Source organism: Taeniopygia guttata, chromosome 28 (genome assembly GCF_048771995.1).
Source record: "Taeniopygia guttata chromosome 28, bTaeGut7.mat, whole genome shotgun sequence".
Lineage (NCBI taxonomy): Eukaryota > Metazoa > Chordata > Aves > Passeriformes > Estrildidae > Taeniopygia > Taeniopygia guttata.
This window is the reverse complement of record NC_133053.1, coordinates 5,995,700-6,022,210: the sequence shown is the minus strand read 5'-3', so window position 1 is coordinate 6,022,210 and position 26,511 is coordinate 5,995,700. Positions and strand designations below refer to the sequence as shown.

The following is a 26,511-nucleotide window of genomic DNA, read 5'->3' as shown; positions in this document are numbered from 1 at the left end:
GGGCTTTGAGGTCCCTCCAACCCAACCCACGATGCTGGGATTCTGTGGAATCTGCTGGACCAAAGAGCTTGTGTTTGTCTGCAGCATGGCATCTTGTCATCTCTTACCTGAAACTGCATCAAATCCAGGTTCTGCCACAAAAATCTCCTCTGCTGGGAAGTCAAAGGCATCACTGTTGAAATCGAGATGGCAACTGATAATGGACTGGGACTGCAACTCAGCAATGGCTTCAATCTGAGCAGGTGAACACTCCCCTAGGGGGAAGGAAAAACATTCATCTCTAATTAAATACAAAATAAAATTGTAGCTGATTAAGTTGAATTAATTAAAAGCAAAATCATGGCTTGTAGCATTGAGTTATTCTACCACATTCTGAAATAGTTTCACAAGGTTATGAGGATTTTAAAATCACTGGAAATCACAGACAGCTGCCTTTGCTCAGGGTCTAATCCCAAAGAGACGGCAATGAAAACTTCATAGGTTGTGGGGTTTTCTTGACAGGAATAATTTATTTACAGGAAAGAATAAGCTGCAGAGAATCTTCTACTCGCATGTCTCTCGAATAACTTACATGATCCTGGGAGCCTTGAGTTAGATTTTGGTATCTGGTGAGATGATTTTTTGGTAGGCTAATAACTTACATATGGCAAAATAAAATACTGTTGGAAGAAGTGCTGATTGTTAAGCTAGAAGCTAAAAGGATCTATAACCACACAAAATACAGCACATTAAATAGAGGACACACTATGATGCTTAATGTTTGCATTGATTCTAACTGGTGATAAGTTCTGTCAAAGATTTAAGCATGGCAACTAAGTAAGAAAATGTAACAACCCCAAGAAGGCAAGTGCAATTAAACATAAAAGCAATTGGGTGATTGCCCATTAACTGTCGCTTGTATGACCAAAAATGGTATCTCTATTGAAATCTACTGATTTTGTTACTTGTGAAATATTAGCAGTGCTCCAGAACACCTTCCAAATTCTATCCCACGGCTCCTAGAGCTCCCGGGACTCTACAAAGGCATTTGAGGTTCCTGGGGATCTTGTTACCCTTAAACAACTAACAAAAACCCCATAACACAAACCAAAGCATCATGAATCAATAAACAAACAATAAACCAACAGCATAAATATTTTTTAATCATACCTTTCAAAGTTTTGTTTGTTTCCCCAATTGAAACTATGACTTTTGAAGCTGCCACTCCCTGCAAGCTTGCCTGCACACCACTGACATGCATTGCTGTGGTCCCCTGAGGCACATTCATCAAGATCTGAAAAAAGGATGAAACACATTGTTACCAAAAACTGTTTCAACAAATAAAAATGAAGGCAAAACCAGACTGGATTAGTTGTAAAAGACTCCACAAACCCATGTTTTTCTTTGAAATCCCAGATTTCTCTAATATTGGAAAATGCCTTTCCAAGCAATTTAAGCTAGCAAAACCATTTTGTCTCCCTACCCAACCCCCAGAAGTAATTATGCATAAAGCTTTATGTCTAAATTTAATTTTAAAAGAATGTCTAGTGCTTATGCTGGCTGATGCAGTGAATTGTGTCAACAGTACAACTGCATAGAGATAAAAAAATCATTTAATCTGATCATTGATGCATGGCACAACACTTGAGCAACTTCTTGTTGGCATCTAATCCTGCAGTGAAGTTTCATTCATAATAGCAGCCATACTCAAAAGTTGGTTAGCACCTGGAAGCAACTTGGCCAACAACGGAATCAAAATATACAATATAAGAACAGTAGAGGAAAAAAATTAAAATGGCTATGCTACATTTTCCTCCTTAGAAAAGATGTTTTAAAAAACATGATGTTTTGGCCATATACCAAACACTTCCCAACCATCTGCCTTTCTAGAAGAACATTTCTAAATATTTATAATAAAAAACATCCACAGAATACAGTTTGGTTAGGTCCAAACCAATCTCAGCAGTAACAGAACAGTGCCTCAGCTCTCTGTAGGAGTTCAGTAACCCAGGGATCTCATAGTAGAGACAGTGACCACCCCAGAGTCCCTTGCCAGGGCCACGCCAGTCTTGGAATCCACGAGAAGAAGAGAGCACTTGAGGAGGAGCTCCACATGCCTGGCAGGCCTGGAAAACACCACAGGGGCACTGCTCACACCCTGCTGCCAACTGCAGCATCTCCTGGGCACTGGTTTCTGAGAGTGCCACTGCCAGGCAGGGCACACATTCCCCAGTGCCCAGGAACCACTCTGGTGTCTGAGAGTGCCACTGCCAGGCAGGGCACACATCCCCCAGTGCCCAGGAACCACTCTGGTGTCTGAGAGTGCCACTGCCAGGCAGGGCACACATCCCCCAGTGCCCAGGAACCACTCTGGTGTCTGAGAGTGCCACTGCTCAGCAGTTATTCTGACACAAGCCCATTAATACCAACAATCAAACACAGTGAGTGAAGGCAGGCCTGACGCTGCAGGAGTCCCACAGAACCAAGCCTTTCCAGCTAATGGAATAGAAATATCTGAAGTGTGATGCTCAGGAATTCAAAACAAGAGACATATTGCATAGTGCAATTAAAATTAGAGGAGTTGATCAAACCTATTTTAGTCATTAACAAGAACAGTGACGTTTGATTCTGAACAAACATGGTAAATCATGCATTTAGCTTTGCTGAGACTGGTGTCCCACGGAATAGCTGCTAACCCACACAGCTGGAGGCCACTCACCTTCCTGGGCTGTCAGCAAGGTCCTCAGGCACAGGACACCCCCCACCACCACGTCTGGGAGCTCTGGGAAGATGGCATGTTGCACAGGCAGTGGGATGTAGTCTGCAGTGCCCCTGTGCTCTGCATCCCACACCCTGAGCAGGGTCAGCCCCACGCTGACAGTCCTGATCACAAAGGTGTTGTTGGCAGCTCCCTTGGCGATCCGCACAAAGTCATCCCTGCACACAAACACAAGTGCTGCTGTGTGAGGGAAGGCTTGGGAATGGCATTGTCTCTCCAACAGGAGAGGTGTCAAACTCTTCAGCTGGCTGACTGCTTGTTTTCAGGAACAGTCATCTGATGAAGTCCAGCAAAGTAAGGAAATTGTAAAAATTATTCAGGTGTCACTGAGGCAAATTACAGTTCTCAGTTCACCACTATGCTGAGGAAATACTGAGATCGCAATTATGCATGAAAAGTACTTAATTGTGAGAATTGTAGAGCTTTAGAATGACAAATTTGCCTCTTTTTCCTTTTCTCAAGGGTGTTAGGAAGCCAAGAAATTTGAACACCAAAATGCAACTTCCCAGACGTAATGTCCAGTTCTGGTATCTACCCAAATTCAGCAAGGTGCTCTGCAGAAAACAAACCATGTTTCAGTAACAGCACTAGTGGTATTCTACTGAAGACCACAGGAGGCTGCTTCACAACATTTACTCTGTGAGGCAGAGACCAAAGCCTTTTGAGGCTTGTCTCTGCTGTGGGAAGGTTGCACAAGCCCATCTGAGGAGACAGCCCCTGATCCAGAGTGTTCCCCACCTTACGTAAGCCCTCAGTGAGTCAGTGGAACACAGCACTGGGAGAGGCAGATGCTGATGGATCAATTGTTTCTCTGGGCCACTGCTGCGTGCAGGGGGATGATTCAGAGTCACTCAGAGCAAAGCACCACTCCTGCAGGTCCCACTGGGACCACGCTTATCCGGGCAGCTTTCCATGGCTAGGGAATACTGATTGCTAACTGCAACTCTCCTTCCCGCCGCTGCCTCTGAAGGCTGCAGAGACAAAACCCTTGCTTTGCTAATCCCAGCCCAAGCTGTATGTTCACTTGGTATCCCTGGAACCACTTTTGTTTTATGTATGTCTGGTATTTTCTTGCTCTGTGTAATTACCACCCGTGACAGACACCCACCTGTTGGTGGCAAAGTTGAGCACAGCATTGTGTGAATGGAAAGTATCTCCAGAGTTGTCCTGGAAATGGACTGTAAACGTCAGTGTCACACCCAGGGGCAGGGCCTGCAGTGCCTCTTTGCTCTGGGTCAGCAGAACCGGCCTCATGGAGATCCTGAGGTAGGAGATGGGGCAGTCCTGGAAAAGCATCGACAGTGAGAAGGAAAGTTCAATTGCTTTCTATGATGCCCCTGTAAGAATAATTGAAGAAAGTTATTTTTATGTAAATATCCAGAGCTGCCTTTATGAGCCACCTGCATTTTGCCATATGCCAGGACTAACACATGAAGCTGCTGTTGTAAGTATCTCCGTTTCAGGTTAAAAGGGGCCTGTGACACTGCCTAGTCCAGCCCCCTCTCAAGCTGGGTTACCCAGGGCCAGCTGGCCAGGACCATGTTCAGGCAGCTCGGGCATCTGCTCGATGGAGACTCCACAGCTCCTGAAGCCTGTGTTCAACAGCCACCTCAGTAAAAAGTGCTGTCTCGTGTTCAGACAGTGTTTCCTCTGTGTTCCCCTTGCCCTGTCAGGCTGAGAAAAGCCTGGCTCTGTCTGCTTTGTACCCTCACAACTGATATTTCTTAGCCCTTTTTTCTAGTACCACTGGGAACTGAAACAAGAAACAATCATGAAGAAACATACATCACACACAGACTTCAGAGAGCACATTACTATCCTATCAATTCAAACTGTTGAGATTCCCTGGATATGCAAGTGAAGAAGTGGCCCCATGACCTCTCTCCTAATAATTCCTGAAATAAAAGGTGCAATTAATTGCCCAGGTATTAGAAGGGTAGCTCACAATGTATGTGTGAGTAAGGGGATGGAATGGTCACTGCTGCCCAGCTCCCCTGCAGCAGGTGAGAAAGCCAAGCTGTTCCAGGCAGAGCTGGAAGCTGACAAACCCTGAGGGCTCAGAGGCTCAGCTTGGTTCCCTCAGTGCCTCTCCTCAGCCAAGACAGAAGTTGGGAACTGCTCTGAACTCCTCAGGAGAGTCTGCTCCATTAACCCTATGTGCACAGCCCCCCATTTCGGCAGTAACACTCCAGGCAAGAAAGGTTTTCTGAAGACAAAGACTTGACAACCTGTTCTTTTGGTGTTTAAATTGCATATTACTATTCTTGATTAACTTACCTAGGCTAACGAGCAAAATTACCCAACAAAAATAACTATATCTCTCTTTTTATTACAGCTGTTGGAAAAGAAATAATGGACAGAGGAAGCAAAACTCCTCAATTATATTGAAAAAACTATTTTAAAAGAAGGCCTCAAGCTTAACTTGTAGAAAAATCCCTTTATTTTCCTGACCTAAGAGGCTCAGCTAAAACGTAAAATTTTGCAATCTGAAAATGTACATGTCAGAACATAAAAAGGAAAGGACAAATTTGGCCTCAAGCAAAATACATCTTTGGTGAATCAAAAAAAAAAAAAAAAAAAAAAAAAAAAAAAAAAAAAAAGGCCATGGGCTGGTTTCATCAGTTAAAATCTCCATGCACACAGATCTCTGCCCAACAAGCCGTGGTTACAAGCCAACAAAAACCCCATTTCCCTGACAGATTATCATGCTTGCTTTACTTTAAAATCTCAGCAACTGTCCCACAAGGGACGACTGCTAAATTTAATATTGATGAAAACAGCCTTTTACTGTTAAAGTATCTCAGATTTTTTTTTTTTTAATTCAATAAATAAATAAAATAAAATACTGAGTCCAGCAGGCCCAGGCAAGTGCTGAGCTTGGTCCCACACTAAGCTCGCTGTCACTCCTTCTTCACCCACCCTCCCTGGCTTATGTAAGAGCCCTTCTTTGACCAAGTTCAAGGTCTAAGTGTTAGGTGATGCTGCTGCAGCAGTTTGGTTCTTAATTGTGTACACTTGTAAACAGACAACACCAGACCTTATGAAAGAAGGACAAAGTGAAGGAGAGAGCTTTGCCTCAGAATGACACAACAGATTCAAGCTCATCTCCAGCTCTGTCACAAGTTTTCTGACATGACCTTCAGCAAAACCTCTCAAGCTCTCTCAGCTCTTCCGCCATAAAATGAATTGTGTTACCTCATGAGGTTCAAAATATCATTTCCATAAAGGCACTACAGTTGTAGTAAGTACAGGAGAATAAATGATTTGTACAAGGTGCTGAACTGAGATGGGTCCTACTACAGAGAGCTCTGTATCACCATTTTGGGTACAGGACAAACTCACACAGGGGATCTGACTTCAGTCCCACTGCGTGCTGACTAAATGGTGTTTGAGCCACCCCAAACTCATCAGACATTTTTCACTTGCCAAAGGGAAGAAACAAGGTCATCAGTAACAGAGCTGGAGGTGAATTTGGGAAATTTCAAAATTCGAAAAAAAAAATCCACCAAGACACTTTACAGTGATTACAGGAACAGCAAACACTTAGAAATAACTTAAAGCACTCAATTGTACATTTTTCTCCTTTAGCTGGGACAGACAGAAGATGCTGACAGTAAAAAGGGGTAGGAGGAAGGGGAGCAGTGGCTATCTCAAGGCTCATGCTGCCAGATGCAGGAAGTTCTTGGCTCAAGGATTTTTTGAACAGAGATGATGGGCTTACATTTCCTGGTGTCCCACGGTTCAAAGCTCAGAACTGTTAATTCCCACACTGCTCATTTTTCAGAAGTGAAGTTCAAGAAGTGCAGCCAACAATCCCTTTTGGAGCAGTGAAGATGTACTTGAGGAAAGTGCAAAGGAAGGGAGCTGACAGTACCTTAACAGCAGCTATGATGGTCTGGTTGATGCCAAACAACTCCTGTGAAATCACTTCAATGGTTGAGGATCCGACCACAGACCCAGAGACGAGGAATCCTCTCTCATCAACTTTCACTACAGGGACTTTGTCTGGCCCATCCAGGACACGGTAACTTAGGGAGGCAACTCGGTCCCTGAAGCAAAACAGAAAGTAAGGAACCCTTTAAATATGTAAAACCATATTTATGGTCTCTTCCAATACAAACCAGTCTGTGATTCCATTAAACTTAGGGTTCCCTCCCCTAAAATGCAAATGCCTCTAAAGCTTTGCCCTCAGTGTGTGTCCTACCGTCTCTATCTGACCATTATTATGCTGGGAAAACTACATTTCAAGCCTGCTATGAGTCTAAAATGTCAGTCTTTGAAAAGAGATTATGTAAAAAGAATTTCTCATTTGGAAATGACATTTTAATCTGAAAATACAGCCATAACCTCTGTGTGCAAAATACACAGAATTATACTCCACAAAGCCTCAATCACCCATCAAAACCTCTACAGGAAGCAGGCAGCAGGATACTGCTTTAACTGGCTCAGCTGCTTTTAAAAAAAGGATCTGAAAGTTCCCAATATTGAATGAATTTTACAGCTACAATCTAATACAAGATTTGACAAAGCCTGAGAGAACAGTAAGATACCATGAACCAGCAGGTAAAGTGTGTATTAAATGGATGAACAGTGCTACTGAGAGACTGAAACAGCTCCCTTAAACACAACAGTCCTACAGTGTGGATACAGGGCTGACACAAGCCACACTATGGAAACTGAGCACTGACCTGTTGGTCTGAAGTTCAATAAAGGAATTTGGTGACATGAGGATCTGCTCTGCTTCTGCCTCTGGGGTGACTAGATGAAGTTTTTCAAACACCTGGAAAGTAAGAGGCATTTTGGCCCACTGTTGTGTGCAGACAGTAATTTACTTTATTTATTTAATCTTCAAAATAAATCAACAAACAAAACTAAACAGAGCTGTAACTTTCTTCTCTTGTATAATATATATGGTAAAACAAGACAACTGAACATGAGTATTATGAGTATTTAAGAATGGGACAGCCAGTACTTCTACAAGTTATTCTGAGACTATTTATTTCCAGGGTTATGGGTAAACTGGTTTGTAGTAAGTTCAAGAATTTTCTTCAGCATGAAAACAGAGGATTTCTCAAGGAAAGGTGTTGGGAACGCCATATTCACCCGAGTTACTTTAGACACTCCCCCTAACCCCATGAGCCCCTGAACTGCATGAGCCCAAATGAGGAATATTATACAAACAAGAGTAAGGACACAAAGATAAACCAAAGCTGGAGCTACTCTGCATTTCAAATTCCTGATCTCAAATACAGACTTCAGCCCAGTTCTGAAGGAGATACTTCAACATGAACAACTGTGTAGGAAATCATCCTACCTGAATCTGGATTTCATCAGACAGTTCCCTTGCCACGTTGTAGAACTGGTTGGCTGCAGCATCAAGGACCTTCACGACAACTTTGAGACCTGTTCTTCCCTTTACTCTGCCATAAACATCCACTGCAAAGTTGTAGTTTGCAGGAAGCTGAAAAGCAGCCTTGGACAGGAGAAAGGGATTCAAGTTTGACTCATGGAAAGCGCAGACATTGGCACCGAGGTGCTGACCACTGATCCTGGCTTTTGAGGCAGTGGAGGCAGCAACATTCCCTGCATTGCCCTGAAGTGGCCGTTTCCTTTTCCCAAGCTGCACACACACGCACTACACACACACACACACACACTTTACCTCACTGTGCCTTGTCCTGACATCCAGGGTGTCCCTCCTGCTGACAGACCAGTGGAACGTTAACCCCAGCACAGCACTGCCAAAGGAGAAAGGAGTCTGAGTGCTGGTGATGCCCATGACATAAACTGGCATCTGGAAAGAGAGAAACCAGCCTGCTTAGGTAATGCCAGCATGCAAACCAAACACCTGCCCACGGCAAAGAGAATTTAAATTCCCTCTGATTAAGAGATGGGGTCTCTCATGAAGAAAATGGTTCCTCCCAGAACTGCAGTGCTGTCACGAGGAGGTGTGACAGCAACGAGCACAAGCTGCAGTTCCAACACGCGAAGGTGACAAAAGCCAATCCCTAACCAGCTCACCTGAGTACCAGCCTTCATTCGTGTGATGGGTGCCCAAATTCTCACAGCTGTCAGCTGTACCACCTCAACTTCCACCTTGTCCTGGGGAAGAGGAAGATAAGACACTGAAAGCACTTGTCAAACAGAAACCAGACTTCACTTTCAGGCTCTACAGCCACTATTTTATCATTATCTAATCACTGTTGCTCTGTGATTTCTGTGAGATGTCAGAAGAAATACAGATGGACAAATTCAGTAGGACTGTAAAAAACTAAAAAGGATTAAATTTTGATTTATAAGCATTTAAAAATGCCCCCTAGATTGAAAAAAAAATCTACTCAAAATTACTGATGACATGAATGATGGAGCTGAGAGGTGAGAGACAGCAGCAGACAAGATCAGGGGCCCCAGAAGAAGAGGGATGAAGAAACCCAGGAGTAAAGGAAGACACAGCTAAGAGCTGGAATGAAATGAGGATTGTAGAGCACCAAATGGGACAACTGAGAATAAAAACATGATGTTTGACTCTGATATCTCCTCTTCATATACCCAGGCATTCCTGATAGATTTTATTCCTGCTGTGTACTGGGGAGGAAAGGTCAGACCTGGACCTCACTGGGCAGCAGATTGACCTTTCAAGTTCACTTTGCCTCCTGTCACACCATTAGGGCAGACTGCTGTCCATACATTAAAAAGCAGACATTTCTTGGGTTTTTTTGGGGTTTTTTTATATTTAGTTTGTGTCTTCTTGGGACTGTTCTGGCACCTGTCAAGCAGCAGAACTTTGTGGTTCACAGCAGTTGTGCTGCCCTGAGCTCAAAGGAAGGAGTCATAAGATCTGGCCCAGGTTCTGTTCCTCTGAGTCTCATGGAAGTCCATGGGACTTTTGCTCCCTTGCAGGCCTGCCCACCTCCCTCACACACAGCTGCAGGAAAATCTAAGGACACAGATTCTGAGGGAATGTCAGGGATTCACTGCTTGCACCTCACAGATGGGGTCAGACCACAGCAAGGGATGACAGTGTTCTATACTGCTGCAGCTTAGGAGACAATTTTTTCAGCAACAGCTGCCTTCGGATCATCCTGACCTAAGAGGGAATGCAGATCAAGACAACCTTCTGCTGTGCTAGAAAGGCTTCTTTAGATGGGCTTTTCTAGATGCACTAACCAATTCTGACAACTCCAGACTGGTCATAAAGCCTCCCTGGTTATCTGTGAGACTGATTTAAGGCACAGCAAGATTTACCTGCCTGTTCAAAGTACTACCTGTGCTAATACCTGTGTAAATTCATGTGCCAGGGAGGAGGAACTCTGAGTTTTCATCTTCAGGAAACCAGAGAAGTGCACGAGGTAACACTGCTCATGCAGAAAGACTCTGTGCCCCCTTTCAGAGCCAAAGCCACAACTCAGAGAGCTCCTGTCAGCCCTTAACAGCACCACAAACATTACCTGGGACACTGCCACAAGCTTCTCTGTCTCTGCATCAACAGCCTGCAGCAATCCTGTCACCACCCCGCTGCCAATGGCCACTCCTCTGACCAGCCCAGAGCTGTTCACTGCTGCAATGTGCTCGTTGTCAATGGAGAAAATGATGTTGGAGAGAGGCTGGGGGCCTCCTTCAGCCCTGATCTGTCAGAACAGCACACAGAACAGCTAATGAACCCTTCAGATAGTTCTGGTCACCTCTACAGGGCATACCCTCCCTGCTCAGCACCACAGTGACTTCAGTGCTGCCTGCACCTTCCCAGGACAGCTCCAGGACTATTCCCCCAGGTCCTAGCAGGATGTCAGCCTGGGAAATGCATGAGCTGAGCACAGAAGTGGACCCGGTGCCTCACAGAGTGTCACAGGTTGATGCCACCTCCACTCCAGAAAGTTTCAGCAAACTTTACCTCCCCTTATCCTCAGCACCCTGGTGTAGAGCTCTGCTCTGTGTTTCAGTGTGAACAACAAGCCCACCATGCCTAATTTCATGGAGCCGACAGATTTACTCATGCTGTGCTGGTATTTATCACCAGAAAAGCTGACACCCAATTGACAAATGCAAATACAAATCCTTTGATCCAGCAATAGAGCAAAACAGAAGCTGGCTCAAGAATGACATTGTTCTTGCTCACTGGAGTATCCATCACAGAAACATAATGGGCTGGGTTGGGAAGGACCTCAAAACTCATCTTGTTCCATGGGCAGGGACACCCTCCACTAATCCCAGGCTGCTCCCAGCCCTGTCCAACCTGGCCTTGGACACTTCCAGGGATCCAGAGGCAGCCACAGCTGCTCTGGGCACCTGTGCCAGGGCCTCCCCCCGCTCACAGGGAACAATTCCTGCCCAATATCCCATGTGGCCCTGCCCTGCGTTGGGTTGAAACCACTCCTGGTGTCCTGTCACTCCAGGCCCTTGCCCAAAGTCCCTCTCCAACAAGCCTGTCAGTCCATTCAGTGTGAATGCAGATAAATGTCAAGTTGAGTATTTCCTGCTGAAAATCCAGTTATGAAGATTCATTTTACAACAGAAATTACAAAGTAAAGAAAATATGTAAGACGATGCCTCACCTGAATCATGGCCCAAATAATTAGGGTCACTTTCCTTGGCAGTAGTCTAAATGGGGGAAAGACCTAAAAACAGAAATATGAATACCTGTGTTCAGGATCCTTCAGTCAGATAAATGACACCACAAAACAGTACAAGTGTACAACTGAGTCTTTAGTTGCTTAATCACAGTAAACTGAGCATGCAGAAATTTACCTCATCTGAGTTAAACAACACTGAAATCTGACTGGCATTAGGTCAGCTTCCAGACAGAATGAATTTTATGGCAAATTGATTACTATACTGTAACCATAATGTATGTATTCCTGTTCCACTGTAGCACAGACTTTCTTTATGCATGTATCTTATCTGAAATTATTTACTTCAATCTGCTGTGGAGCAGAGTTGAGTCTCTGTCCTCTTCTGTCAGCCACAGTTGCCATCAGACTCGTCTGCCCAATGCTCATCCCACGCACCAGGAAAGCAGCAGTGTGCTCATCCGGAGCCTCCCTCAGGGGGCTGCAAAGAAATCCATTAAAGAGATAGTAAATTACTGTGTAAATTACAAATAGCAAAGCAAAGGACTCATTTAGTGACCAGCAGTTTTACCACAAGGCTAAGTGACTGTCTGAAGCAAAGTTGAGGAAATTATCACAATTTTACACATGATTGCTCTTTGCAAACTGTGCTTTATTGAAACATTAAATACTTGAAGTGAAAATGAAACAAGCAACAGACACAGTGAGTTTGATAACATCAGATGTGCCTTCACACAGCACTCTTCACCTGACAATCTCTGCCAAGTCACTGCTTCCAAGATGCACAAAGCTTCATCAGTCATCACACTGGAGGAATGCAGTCTCCTTCATCAGCCAGCAACATTCAGGCTGTTAGTTCAGGCAACTTCCCTCACAAATAATATTTTACCTTTAACAGGTAATTAACGATTTACAAAAAGAAAATAAATAGACTCTCAGCCGTTGTGTATTACCATGCCTTTAACCTCATATCTTTATTCGTTTTTTGCCAATTCTTATTCACAGATTAATTTCAAAAGTCCATTAACTTACACAAGTGAGACAAATTGAGATGCTGCTTTGAGACTGAGATCCATGACAGGGAAGTATTTTGCCAGAAAAGGTTTCTTTGAGTCATCCAGAACTCTGACATAAGCTTTAACTGTTTTTCCAATCTCCACCTGAAACAGATATATCCAGTCATTCTGCATTCACACCACTCTTATTTATTAGCATAAAAATTTTCACTTGATTTTGTATTATACTTGTAGTAGGCTAGTGGAGATAGCGCCCCAAGGTTAGACTAACACTGATTTTAAAGACTAATCCCTGCAGCTAGAGTTAGTGTCAAATGAAATGAATGAACTCAGGTCCTTCAGCTGGCAAGGGCATAATTAAAACATCCAGAAATATCAACACTTCTTTTGTTTAAGGTGCACCCAAGCTGGCAAGAGCAATGAGCTGGACTTTCTTCTGTTCAGTTTTAAAACCTGACATATGGAAAATGACCCTGGGGCAAAACCTACTCCTAAAAGAATTGCTCACGTGCCCTTTAAACAGGAGGAAATGTAAATGAGCATGTCCATATAAATTAGGGATTAATATTACTATGTAAATGCAAAAGCTGAGATTGCTGCCACACAGAACACGAACAGATACCTGATACCCTGAGACCCTTATAACCTGAAGGGATAAATTCGGGAGGGAGAAACAGAGACACAGGGAGGTGTTCTCTGTTGTAGCATCTTGTCCATGTGTGATCTCTGTGCTCAGGACCAGCAGCACAGGAGTCAGGGCAGGCTGGATCAGCTCCTAATGCTGCTTCCAAGGCACTGACCTTGCCAACAACTCACACGTGAATTCCTGGATATCAGACACATGAATTTCAGCTTCAGCTGGGGCAGGGAAAGCCACACACAGGTCTTGAATCATTACAGTCACTGATCCTGGGAGCAGAGGCTGCACCTGCAATGCCAAAAGAAAACTGCCTTATAGCACTTCTTTTGTCTCATGTTCACAGGATAACATTTGTATCACTTTTAGGGCAGAAGCAGTTGGATGCAGAAATCTCCAAGCTTACACAAGGAGAATTCTTCCACCAAAATAAAAATCAAGCTGTAAAATGTATGTAAAAAGTATTAAGCTACTGAGCTAGTGCAAACAGCCCCCAGGCACCAAGTGAATTAACAGCTCTTCATCTGGAACAGTCTGGCATCCTGTTACCCTCCCCCCAACAGGAGAAAAAACACACAAATCCTTCAGAGCAACAAAATTTTCTTAGAGTGAAAACCAAAGTGATAAGGAAAAAAAAAAAAAGTGAGAACAAAAATTATGCCTGTAAAGCACTGGTATTGCTTCATGTAAGGTTTGTACTCTACTGTCACTGCTTCTCATCTGAGCAGCCAAAACCTGGTGGTAGATCCTGGCAAGTAAGAGGACAATTGACAGATCAGGTGTTTCTTTAATAAAACTATTATTACATTTATTTTAAAGAAAGAGAATGTTACACTTAACAGATAAAGAGAATAAAACAATGAAGAGAGAGACCTCTGGTCCCAAACACAAGCCCTCAGAACTAAGCACCCATCCCAAAGTCCCCTCTGCCAAGGCCATGCAGCCACACCTTGCTCCTCACATCAGCTCTGCAGTTCTCCTGCAACTCCCTGACCTTGTCACAGACCTCAGGACAATCCCAGCTGTTCTGCTCCCTTTGGCCAGGGAGCAGTGAAGTCGGGTGTCCTGCTGTGTGCTCTGGACTCTGAACAAGGGGAGATGGACAGGCCCCCAGTGCACGGGAGCTCAGTGAACTCTCAGCTCTGCCCAGCAGCACCACAGGAGCCAGCAGCAGAGCAGTGGGGAAAGCTGACATTTTGTTCTGTGAGGGCACTACTCCTGTTTCTGCCTCAAAATAGAAAGGGATGTGAAGTTTTAATAAAGGTCAGCTTCCAGAACAGCAGCAGTTCCCAGAGAGGGTGGCTAACACAGGGGCTGGGCAGCAGGGCAGGGGAAGTGGCACAGGGAGGGAGCTGGAATGGAGCTCAGCTGGGCTGGGAGACCAGAGAAAGCAAACAGGGAAAAGGGCAAACAGGGCTACTGCAACTCTTAAAACTCTTCCTGTCTCAGCAAACTCTGCTGTTCTCCTCTACCATTATGTGCCCAGTGGCTCCCAGTATCCAGGGATATTGCACTGGTGGCCACTCTTCACTCCTCCCCTGCTACCACCCACCCATGCCCAGAGAAGCTGCTGTGTCAAAACCAGAGGGAGAGCTACAGAATTCCTCCTTGGCAGTCCCACTGAAGAGTCTGAGAATCACTGCTCCACATAACTTGAATTTAGTTTCTCACAAGAGTTTACTGCCAACTCATCCTCTGTCAACTTGGCTGCACTGGTACCTGCCATGGCAGCAGCCTTACAGAGCCTGCTGATTTCCCAGGCCATTCTGCTGCTTCCATGGAAAAACCCAGGGCTTGTACTGGGATGGAACCCAAGCACAGCACACAGGGCTAACAAACCTGACAAATGTGTGTGGGGTTGCGTTTTTTAAAAAATGTGTTTAATGTGGACTTTTCTCTCCTTTAATCTGACAGGCAGTTAAATCTCTTCCTACACTTCACAAAGCCTGTCTTGCTGTCACTGCTCCACTCCTGAATTCCAGACAAGAGCACTGAACCTATCTCATGGACATCAGTTAAACCCATCAGGGAGACCTGACTAAAAAACTATTAAGAGTTTGAACAGTGTACTATGTACAAAAAACTCCTCATCTCTTCTACTTTTTTTCTCACCTCTGTGCCTAGTTGGAAAAAATATTCCCACCTCACACTTAAAATAGTTAGAGACAATTAAGATGTTCCATCAAGTCTTTTGATATTCTAATTTCCACCTTAGTTATCATTATTTCACAACTTTATCAGCATTACTTTTTAAAAGACAAACCTGTAATTGATACATTTATAAAAACCACTCTTTAGAGCAACTTGTTTTGTTTCAAGTTCTTTCCTAATGAAAGCAGCAATGCAAACACAGAGTTTTATTGGTGTTCACTGCAGAATGCATTTCATATCCCAGGCCTGATGAAGTCAAGCACACTTGCACTTTATTGGCATCTTCTAGTGGAAAAGTGCATTAGAAACTTCATATGGAGATCAGAATAAACTCTTTAATAAATATTCATTCACAAAACCAGGATGCAATACTGTGATTTTAAAATACCCTGAAACAACACTGTAGGATAGAAGAATTTGAAACCTTCAGAACTACTGGCCCACAGCAAATACTCCAGTATTACTTTGGAAACCAATTAATCTTATGGGTAGCTTCTGAATAATTCTGTCATGTTACTCTTTGTGGTGTGTTTGTGAAATCAGGAACATTTTACTACAAAGTTGTAATGGGTGAAGTACTTGGAACTGGCTTTTACCTTATACAGGGAACACAGGTGCATCAAAGCTGTAAAGAAACAATTTCCTTTACCTGAGACTAGAGCAGAAAGTGCCAGTGCAAAGATCCCCTGCCTGAAGCACAACCATGACAAGCAAACACATCCAAAATGCAGCTACTGCCTCTCTATTCACACCTGCTGCAAAATGCCCAGGAGTGCTGAAGCTGCAGAACAATAACCTGGTTGGCAAAAAGGTGTAAAACCACAAAATACTGCACTCACCAAAGCAATGCCTTGAGTCTCTTCATGTGTCACTCTTACAATATTTGGCACACTGGTATGAATGAAAAAATATCCAGAACCTTGTTGGAGGAGAAGTTCTGCCTGCAAAACCAGAAAAGCATCCTGAATTAAGATTGTATCTTTCCAGTAAAGCTGTCTCCTCACACACCCCCTGTAATATGTGATGTTTTCCTCCCTGCAGCTGGAAAGCAGCAGAGTAACTCCTCACCTGGATGTCAGGGTGGTTGTAGATAGAAAGCCCAGTGGGGCTCACTTTCACATCTTCCACAAGCATCACTTCAATGGTGGCAGGCCCCGGGAGCACAGCCTCGTGCTGCAAGAACAATGTTAGCAGTTACAGAAAGAGGCACAACACTGCCAGAGTCCTGTGTGTGCAGGGAGGATGTTTAAAGCAGGCAACCAAAGCTCAGAGCACAGGCTGAGGGATGAGATGCCCACAAGATCCAGAGGCCTCAGTCAGTCAGCACAGGGAAGGGCATCCTCAGGGCTGCTCTGTTCTGCACCCCTGGCCAAGTGTCATGATCCGCTTATAGCGGGGTGTCGTGATGGTTCATTAGCCGATCCCAAAGTGCAAAGACAAACAGCAGGGGACTATCAGTTTAATCACAACAGATGCACCTTTATTAAGGGCCAAAAACAATAAATGTGATAGTGGGGTCAGAAAAGAAATAAAAAGGAGAGAGAGAGAGAGAAGGGGGGATGGGAACAGCTACCAACACAGGCGAGGTCCTCAGTGGTCCGGACGATGGGGATCCGTCTTGTTGTGTTGGGGAGAGTCTCCGAAATCCTACCCAACCCAGGGGTCCAGTTATAGTCCACAGAGGGAAAGGGGGGAACATGCAGAACAATGAGAGTCTATTGAAATTGCTATGGGGGAAACAGGTGTATCTACAGAAAATCATCCAGGCTGAACAAACACAATGATGAATAAGTCCATTGAAGTTACTGGAGAAGAACAGGTCATGTCATTTCCCCCCACCACCACTCTCTGTGGTAGGGGTCTCAGTCTCAGTCCTTGGGGAGAGGGTTTTTGATCTCCGTCTGTCACGGTGGTAAGGAGGCAGATGAGGGGTCTTCAGTGAGAGACCACCAGAGTCACCCCAACAGTTCATTCAGCTTAAAGGTGGAGAGTGAAGCAGGAATTGCAGAGGGCCGCTCTGTGCTGGGTCCACGCTGGGTCTTCGCCAAGTCCTTGCCAATTTCTTGCAAAGTTCTTGCCGGGCCTCGTTCGGAACAGAACATAACGGTGCAGCGGCTGCACCTGCACTGTTGCCTTCTCCAAGCCGGAACTGCAGTGGGGGAAGGGAGTTCCTTCTCGTGGCAATTGGCAGGCAAATGAGTGAGGGTCTTCAGACGGCCTCTTACACCACCCCGTGACTGATGATTGCCCTCAAGAGATCTTCAGCAGGGTTCTGTAGTGTCGTTGTGAAGTCTTCAGGACTCGTCTAGTGTTGGCAGCATATCCCAGAGAAGGGAAAAAAAAAGAAAAAGGAGGGGAAAAGAGAACAGGGAAAATAGTAAAACAATAACAATACTTAGTATAAATTGAATCAATATTAATTGGAACAATTTTCTAATCAATAAACAATGAGTTGATTAAATAATATTAAAACAATTCTTTAATAATAAACTAATAAAACAATCCTTAAGAATTCAAATCAGGTTTTCTAAAACAAATAATCTTCCAATCTTATAATTGCTTTGTGTCTATAGTCCTGGGGATGTCTATAGTATAAAGCACATCGGCAAGTGGTGTGCATTAATTATAGCTGTCAATTTTGTTAATCGTTTTATCATTCTCCAATGCATAATAAGCAAGATTGCTGATAAAGCAAAGCCAATCAAAACTAGAATCAAAAGGACAACAATGGGATGACACAATTTGTTCAGGATACATGTAGCAGTAGGTGACCACCCAAAAAGTGTATCCCACCACCTATGTTCTGCATCACTTTTCACCCTTTCTATAACCCGATGTATTTCTTGTACATCATGATGAATAGTTACCAGTGTTAAGTCCTGGTGAAGCAACAATTGCCTTACCAGAGTAAGATTCATTCCAATGGGGGTAGGCAATAGCTTATGAATCAGCGTGTAATTAGATTCTAAAAGTTGATATGAAGTAACTGGAGCTTCAAAAGAAAAATCACATCCTGTAATTTTAGTGAAATTGCAAGCACAAAAATTTGAATGATTTTTAGTATCTACTACTGTGTCTTCTACATACACTTGTTACAAGCAGTTCTAAAGCATGCACATCCATTGCCTATATATACAAGGAATGTTTTAGGAGTTTCATTAGGATGGATTTCAAAGTGACAGATATTTTGTTCAGTGTCCAGACAAATATCCTGAGCTATAATTGCATTGCCTTCACAGATGAACCCTTGTTGTTCTTGGACAATACAAGATTCTAAGTTAACAGTTTGCCATTTATCATCAATTTGTCGGGCCCGTTCTCTATGCTCGGAAGGATAGAGAGTGGCTCCATCATGATTCAATCCTAATGCAATAATGGGGAATATTGAATGCACGGAGGCATTGCGTACGGTTAACACAAAAGCTGCGGCTAAGTTTGCAGTGGGGTCATAAGTAAAGTTCACCAAATTCCACCAGGATTGAAAATCTTTTTCAAAGTCAGTGGCACTGTCCCAAACTATCTTCCGAATTTCCATAGGAAACGTGCCTTCTTCACCTTCTCTTATAATTGAAGCAGCAACTGACTGCATCCATAATTGTGCCTGGATGCAGCTAAGGGCTAAGGAAACGTTGCTTTGTGTAGAATTGAGTGCATCAATTATCAATTTGTGGTCATTCATATTTACCTTTTCCCAATTTGGTAATATGTTTGATAGCAACCACTGATGCGTTCCCACGGCTGATAAGGATGATTGCAATGGTTGTTGTAATTGGGTCAAATATTTAGTTATAGCAGCCAATTTATTTAATAATACTTCTGAATTAATACTATTTAGAATTCCCAATTCTGTTCCCACAACATCAGTTATGTCTCTTGGTATCCGTGTTTTAGAAGGGTTCCACTGTCGTAACCAGGTCGTCCAACCCTGGAAAGAAGTTTACAAGAAAGGTGAACAAGCTGGCTGAATTTCAGAGACATTGCTTTGCATTAGCAATTTAACTTGTTTAAGAGACCATGCCGGATTGAACAATATTTGTTGTTGGCCATTTTTCCTGATTATATATGGTTCAACTTTAGAAATTTTTGGGGTAAGCATAACTGGTGGTTGGGTGGTAGGTATCACAACATTAACATCAAGTTCTCCCCAGTATTTAAATCAATACTTTAAACTTAAAAGAAAGCGCTTCAGTATTTTTGGACCAAAGACAAGCTACTTCTGCAGTTTGTGTTAATGTGAAATTGTGTCAACAATCCTGTACGCTTCGGTGCGTACAAACCTTTTTGTGCTTAAAGAGATCTTTTCACTTTTTCTGCATACTACCACAATTATTTCAGACCGCAACCACTCAGCTGGTTTCTGGCCATGGGGTTGTGGTAGGATGCAGGAAAGTATTACCAGTTTTATCATGAATTAGGTGGTCTTCATGTCCCTTGGAGTTCTTCTGTAAAAGTAAACACAACAGAATCCTGCCAGCAAGAGGCAGAAGAGGTTAGAATGATGGAATTATCCTGCATGTATTTATCCAATGCTCTTTCCCTAGAGCACCAGAGGCTTCCCATGCACATTTATGCAGAGGGGGTTTTAGCACAAGTGGTACCAGCCCTGTAGTAAGGGACGTCCACCAGAACAGGTTGGCCAGGGTAATGTGCTGGATTATCAGGATCATTTGATGCACAGCATAGGAGTCAGTGTAGAGACAGACAAGAGAGGCGTTCTGTGCTTCTTGTTGGAAAACACTCCACACAGCTCTCAGCTCCTTGACCTGAGAACTGCTTTCTCCCTCATTAATTAGTTCACCAGAGGAAATGTTGGGGGCTGCTGCCCTGTATGTCCACACCTTCCCTTCTTGTTTAGCAGAGGCATCAGTGAACCAAGAGTTTGCTGATTTTTCAGGGCAGAAAGGAGGGGCCACTTTGATTACAGAGGCAGGTTTGTCCTGGCTGCTATCCAAGCTCTCAGTTTCTTGTATTGCCAAATTGTTCACAGCTCCTTCTGTTATTGTAAAGATGTTACAGTAATGTTCAATCTGAGCATACCACTTTCTTACCGAGGCCCTCTGGGCCACCCCGTCAGGAGGGGGGGTCCCAGTAGTGACTGTCTTAGTATCATTGGAAGGGCTTCTCAATACAATTGGTAGTTGTAGTGCAAGTCTTTCCACTTCAATGAGAGCCAGGCTGACCACAAACAATCCCTTTTCCCAGGTAGTGTACCTTTTCTCAGCATCTCTGAAACCATGGGAATAAAAACCAACAGGCCTTGTTGGACCCTCGGGTCCCCGCTGCTAAATGTGTACTGACAATCCTGAGACAGCAAATCCCCATTCTGCCTGAAAGGGGTCTGTAGGATGAATAGGGCCCAGTGCTTGATGAGCAGTTGCTTCAAAAATCAGTAATTGCAATGCTTCTTCCTGAGAAGAAGTCAAATCCCATTTTACTCCTTTCCTCAGCAAGTCATAAAGGGGAACCAATTGGTTGTTCTGGTTACTAGGAAATCTGTCTGGTCTTTGTACAGGAGATACAGCTGCTGTAGTTTTCTGTAAGGCTATGGCAGTAGGTTTGAGTGTTTCTGGAAGCCCACAAATTAAAGGGGTCATTATTTCAGGCTTCACAGGTAATTGCATCGGGAATTCAAAGCCAGGAATTAATTTCTTTCTGTGAATCATTTGCAGACAAGTGGCTTTGGACACACTTTCTAGGAGTTGGTCAGGGGTGCTAATTATAGCTATAGGATCTCCCCTTTCCAAAGGGGTTTGTTCCCCCGGCCCAAAAAGCCACACGCTGTGTCAGGGACCACGAGTCACGTTTATCTCCTGTTGTTAAGAAGACACCGTGTCCCCAGTACCCACTGGCTTCTTGTTCAGTTAATTAATTTGATCGCCACCGGTGAGGGACCCCCGGAAAACATATTCTGTTTCTGATTCGTGTGGGAGGCGTCCGTATTCTCTTTTAAGCTCAGCTAACTCGGTGGCAGTGTATGGTATGTGTTTGGTTGTGATGTGGGGTTCAAGATCATCATCACGGAGATAGTTATATTCTGTTTTAATTAAGGGTCTTAAATGAGAGCAGCAATGTTCCCCATAATTATTTACTGCCTCAAGTTCTTTGTGAGGATAAATTTGGTTAATGCGAGGAGTTTCCTTTTCCTCGGGATTTATAGAGGAATCAGCATTATGTGACTTGTTAACGTGTTCCTCTTTTAAGGCAGCTCTCAATGCACAGTTCTCATTTCTCAATTAATGTTTTTCATTCCTTTCTTCATGTAATTGTTTTTGTAAAATTTCAACCAAATTTTGAAGGGAGTCTGTTATTGTTTCTTGCTCACTTCTTCGCTGGAAGCGAGTTTCTACAGCTGCCGTAAGACAAGCTCCCAAAACTGAGCATAAGATGGTTTGATTTCTGCCCAGTTTAAATTTTGTATCATGTTGTAAAGAACATATTCTATCAACCACATTATCCAAATTAAACCAATTACTTTGTGCCCATTCTTCTCCTCCTGGAGAAGGTTTGGCATTGTATTTAGCTAGTAAAGCATAAAATTCAACTTTACCCTTATCGTTAAGGTTATCACTCATTTTGTGAAGGAACCAAAACCACAGCAGGGAGGTACAAACTTAAGTTACGGAAAGCACACAGTCTTCGCTGTGTCGCCCTTCACTTCCCTGGGTGGGTGAAGAGACAAAACCTGCCTAGGAGGATCTGCTTAGTTTCCTCAAGTTGTCCCTTCCTTCCCAGACAGTGCAAACATAAAACAACACAGTGTCCCGCCTTTTGCACTAAGAGATCTTTTGCAATTTCTGAAGACAGCGTGGGTGCTTTTTCGCCAAGGCAATGTGCAGTCTGCGGGAAATTCGAATCTCCCCCCTTGCTTTCTTGACCATGCTCAGTTTTTTGGACTGGCAGGCTAGGTGCGGCTGGAGAGAAATGTCCTTCCCCTGTTACAGACTACACAGAACCTGCACCCTTCTGCCTAGACAGAAATCCTGTCCGTGACGCCAATTTAATGTCACGATCCGCTTATAGCGGGGTGTCGTGATGGTTCGTTAGCCGATCCCAAAGTGCAAAAGACAAACAGCAGGGGACTATCAGTTTAATCACAACAGATGCACCTTTATTAAGGGCCAAAAACAATAAATGTGATAGTGGGGTCAGAAAAGAAATAAAAAGGAGAGAGAGAGAGAGAGAAGGGGGGATGGGAACAGCTACCAACACAGGCGAGGTCCTCAGTGGTCCGGACGATGGGGATCCGTCTTGTTGTGTTGGGGAGAGTCTCCGAAATCCTACCCAACCCAGGGGTCCAGTTATAGTCCACAGAGGGAAAGGGGGGAACATGCAGAACAATGAGAGTCTATTGAAATTGCTATGGGGGAAACAGGTGTATCTACAGAAAATCATCCAGGCTGAACAAACACAATGATGAATAAGTCCATTGAAGTTACTGGAGAAGAACAGGTCATGTCATTTCCCCCCACCACCACTCTCTGTGGTAGGGGTCTCAGTCTCAGTCCTTGGGGAGAGGGTTCTTGATCTCCGTCTGTCACGGTGGTAAGGAGGCAGATGAGGGGTCTTCAGTGAGAGACCACCAGAGTCACCCCAACAGTTCATTTGGCTTAAAGGTGGAGAGTGAAGCAGGAATTGCAGAGGGCCGCCCCATGCTGGGTCCACGCTGGGTCTTCGCCAAGTCCTTGCCAACTTCTTGCCAAGTTCTTGCCGGGCCTCGTTCGGAACGGAACGTAACGGTACAGCGGCTGCACCTGCACTGTTGCCTTCTCCAAGCCGGAACTGCAGTGGGGGAAGGGAGTTCCTTCTCGTGGCAATCGGCAGGCAAATGAGTGAGGGTCTTCAGACGGCCTCTTACATGTTGGAGGTGTGTTGGGGAAGGAGTTGTCTGGGAGGTGAGAGGTCTGGGCTGGAATTTGAGTCTGTTTTAAGGCAGCATCTGTGGTTTGGCACAGCCTTGCTCATGGATCTCAGAAAGAATATCCGTGACTGTTTGTATTCATGGTCCTGATTGTGCTGCAGGGAACAAGAGGGGAGAGCTGTACTTTATTGGCCACTTAGATCTCTATACCGGGGCAGGGTTAACCATTTTACCATCTACTCATTGTTGCCAGCAGTTGCTCCAGGTGCTCCTGCCAACAGCCCCTGCAGGCAGGAGCACAGCCCCCAGTGCAGGTGGGTTTGGCTCCCTCTGGCACAGAAGCCCCCCAGGGGCTCAGATCTCTGGGGCAGGAGACGGGCACCAGCCCTGCCAGGGCTCGGGGGTGGCAGGTCTGCCTGGGTGGGGACTCTGCCACAGCTGCTGGTGTCAGCGCTCCCCGGGCCCCAGGGCTCAGAGCAGCATTCGTGACCTGGCCCACAGTTCCTTGTGTGTGCCACACCCGTGGGTTTAGGGTGGCCACGGGCTGGGATGTGTCCCGAGGAGGCTGTGGCAGCTTCCATGGAAGGTTCTGTGCCCTTCCCAGCGCAGCTGTGTCGGCAGCCCTGGGAGCTCCTTCTGCTGCCCTGAGCCCGCAGAGCAGGGCAGCGTTTGCTGATGGTCTGAGCCGTTCCTAAAGATCCTGTCGGGCTGTCTCAGACACTTGGGGCCAGGGATTCCTTCCAACCTGGGCCACTTTGGCTGGGCAGGGGGTGGCCCCAGGGCAGGTGGCAGTGTGTGCAAGGCCCCTTTGTGACATGGTGCAGCATGGTTACTATGGCATAGAACGGGACAGAATGGCCTTTGTGACACGTGCTGACATAGGAGCTGGCACTAACCAGAGCACGCCACTCTGCTCAGAGCAGGCGACCGGACAGGACAGGACAGAGCGGTGCCGTGAGGAGCCCCTGCACAGCGCGCTCGTTCGTGCCTGACCCGGAGCTTTTCTGAGGCAGTATTCCTACAGGTGACCTCGTGGCAAGACCACAGGACTTGGCAGCCCGTGGCCTTCCCGAGGCTTCTCTTTTGCAGGTGCCCTTGAGGACTTGTTGACTTGGAGCTTTCCCGAGACATCTCTCTTTCAGGTGACGTCGAGGCCAGACTCTGGCATGGCAGGCAGATTTCTCGGCTTGTTCAGAGTGTTCAGGGGGAAGAAAAAGAAAAGCCCTGAAGCTGCCCCAGCACAGGAGCATGAAAAACTGGAGCAGTTCCAGCCACTGCAGGACAGTGAGTGGCACAGCTGGGCCACACGGCTGATGGCTGTGGCCAGCTTGGCCCCATCCCGTCCCTTCCCGTCCCATCCCATCCCATCCCATCCCATCCCATCCCATCCCATCCCATCCCATCCCATCCCATCCCATCCCATCCCATCCCATCCCATCCCATCCCATCCCATCCCATCCCATCCCATCCCATCCCATCCCATCCCATCCCATCCCATCCCATCCCATCCCATCCCCTGGGGATGTGCCCATGGACAGGACAGAAGAGGGCCTGGGCAGACACCCCACAGCCGTGCTCCATCCCCTGGGGCATCCTGGGGCTGTCCCTGCCTGGGCAGCGCAGGGCTGGGCTGTGTTCTCCGGCCTCTCCCGCAGCCCCTCAGCCCTGGCTGCGCTCGCTCTTTGCCAGATGCAGCCCTGGACCGCACACAAGAGAAGAAACCTGCCCGTGGCCGTTTCCGCAAAACCCTGAAGGTGCCTGCAGCCATCCCCACCTGGGCTGGGCCTGCTGTCACTGCTCAGCCCAGCAGCACGCCTGGAGCACTCCATGGAACATCCCTGGCTTTCATTTCCTTTGTTCTCCTACAGACGTTCTGGAAGTTCCCGTGCATTCGACGTAGAAAGACCGGCAGCGCAGCAGCTGAGGGCCCGGCCGAGCCTGGCTCGGGGCTGACCGAGCTCCAGGCTGAGCCTGATGTCAGCCCAGATTTGCCTGAGCGCTCAGAGAACTCTGACACCTCAGTGACTGAAACTCGGACAAAGATTCTTCTCACATCAATGACTGAGGATGTGGACATCACAAACGCCAAAACCAGAGACACTCAGGGCATCGCAAATACTGACACCATGCCCTCTCCAACTCTGAGTCAGGAACTCATATTCGACTATTTCAAGGACCCTTGTGTTCCTTCTCAGCAGCAGGTAAGCAGCCTGGGGCCAGGCCTGGAGGCCTCCCAGCATCGTGTGTCCCCTCAAGCCATGGTCTCTGGGCCCCCTCAGCCTTTGAGGCCAGCACAGTGTGGAAGAAGGGAAGCACTTCTTTGAAATAGCTGGGCAAGTTGTTCCCTGGACAATGTTCCATTTCTCCCCCATGCTCCCTCCAGGTGCCAGCCAAGGTGAAGAACATCCACCAGCGTCTCATGTCCCAAGTCACTGTGGATGTCTGGCTGAAGATTGACATTTTGAGGCTGGCTGAAGAACACCCTGCTGACCTGGTGCTGACCCTCCTGCGCTGTGCCCCAGCGTGTGACAGGTATGGGGCCCACGAGCCTTGAGAGCTCAGGGCTCAGCAGCCTTTAGGGCCCACGGCCCTGCACAGCCTGTGCAATGGGCTCTGCCAGACAGGCAGAGAGGCCCAGGAGCCTCGGGCCCCTCTGTTCCCTGAGCCTGCTGCCAGAGCTCCCCCCCTGCCCTTCAGGGCACAGGGGCTCTGTCACCTGGGCCCCCACGGGTGCACAGGGCATGGTGCCGTGACTGAGATGCCCCTGACACAGAGCTCTGATCCCACAGAGCCGCTGCAATGATGTGGAGAACCATAGGCTCATCGAGTCCCACAGTGGAAAAGGTGCTGCCAACGCTGCTCTGTGTGATGGAGAACTGGCCTCTGCACAGCATGTGCACCTCTGATGGAGACAACGAGGAAGTCTTTGCCCTGGCTGTGAGTTTCTGGAACTGACCTTTGCTCACCCCCAGGTTGCCAGCAGCTCTCCATCCTCTCCATCATTCAGTTGCTGGGCTGAAACCTGGGCTAGGGCCAGGCTCAGGGGGCACCAGGCCCGCTGCTCCCCCTGCGTCGGCTCTTGGGCCCTGCCCCATGGACACCTCGTCACTGAGCGCTGCCTTGGGCTGTTCTCTTGCAGGCAACTCTGGGTCTCTGGGTGATTCTCCAGGTGCCTGAGTGCCAGGAGGCGATAAACCTTTATTCCCCCCGCCTGTTTGTGGCTCTGCTCTTCCATCTTGTCATCACCACACAGCAGATACCACCAGTGGAAGTTGCTACATTCTGGAGAGCATGCTGGCAGGCACACCACCTTCACTGCAAGCCCAACAGGTCCCAGTCCCCCTGTCCTTCCCGTGCCCTTGTGGCCAGTGCCAGCGCTCCCAGTGTGACCTGGGCTTTGCTCTGCACACAGGTTTGTAGTGCAGACCATGAAGGCTCTGCTCTGCCGACTGCAGTGGGACCATGTGGTGCTGGCTATGGAGCGCAAGCGTGACTGGGACATGCTGCTGCGTGCTGACACCCAG

At 46.2% G+C, this 26,511-nt stretch overlaps 1 pseudogene; it reads right to left on the bottom strand.

Annotated features, from left to right (window-relative positions):
* LOC140680755 (nuclear pore membrane glycoprotein 210-like) lies at positions 1–24,878 on the bottom strand (annotated as a pseudogene).
* Positions 24,879–26,511: the final 1,633 nt, after the last annotated feature.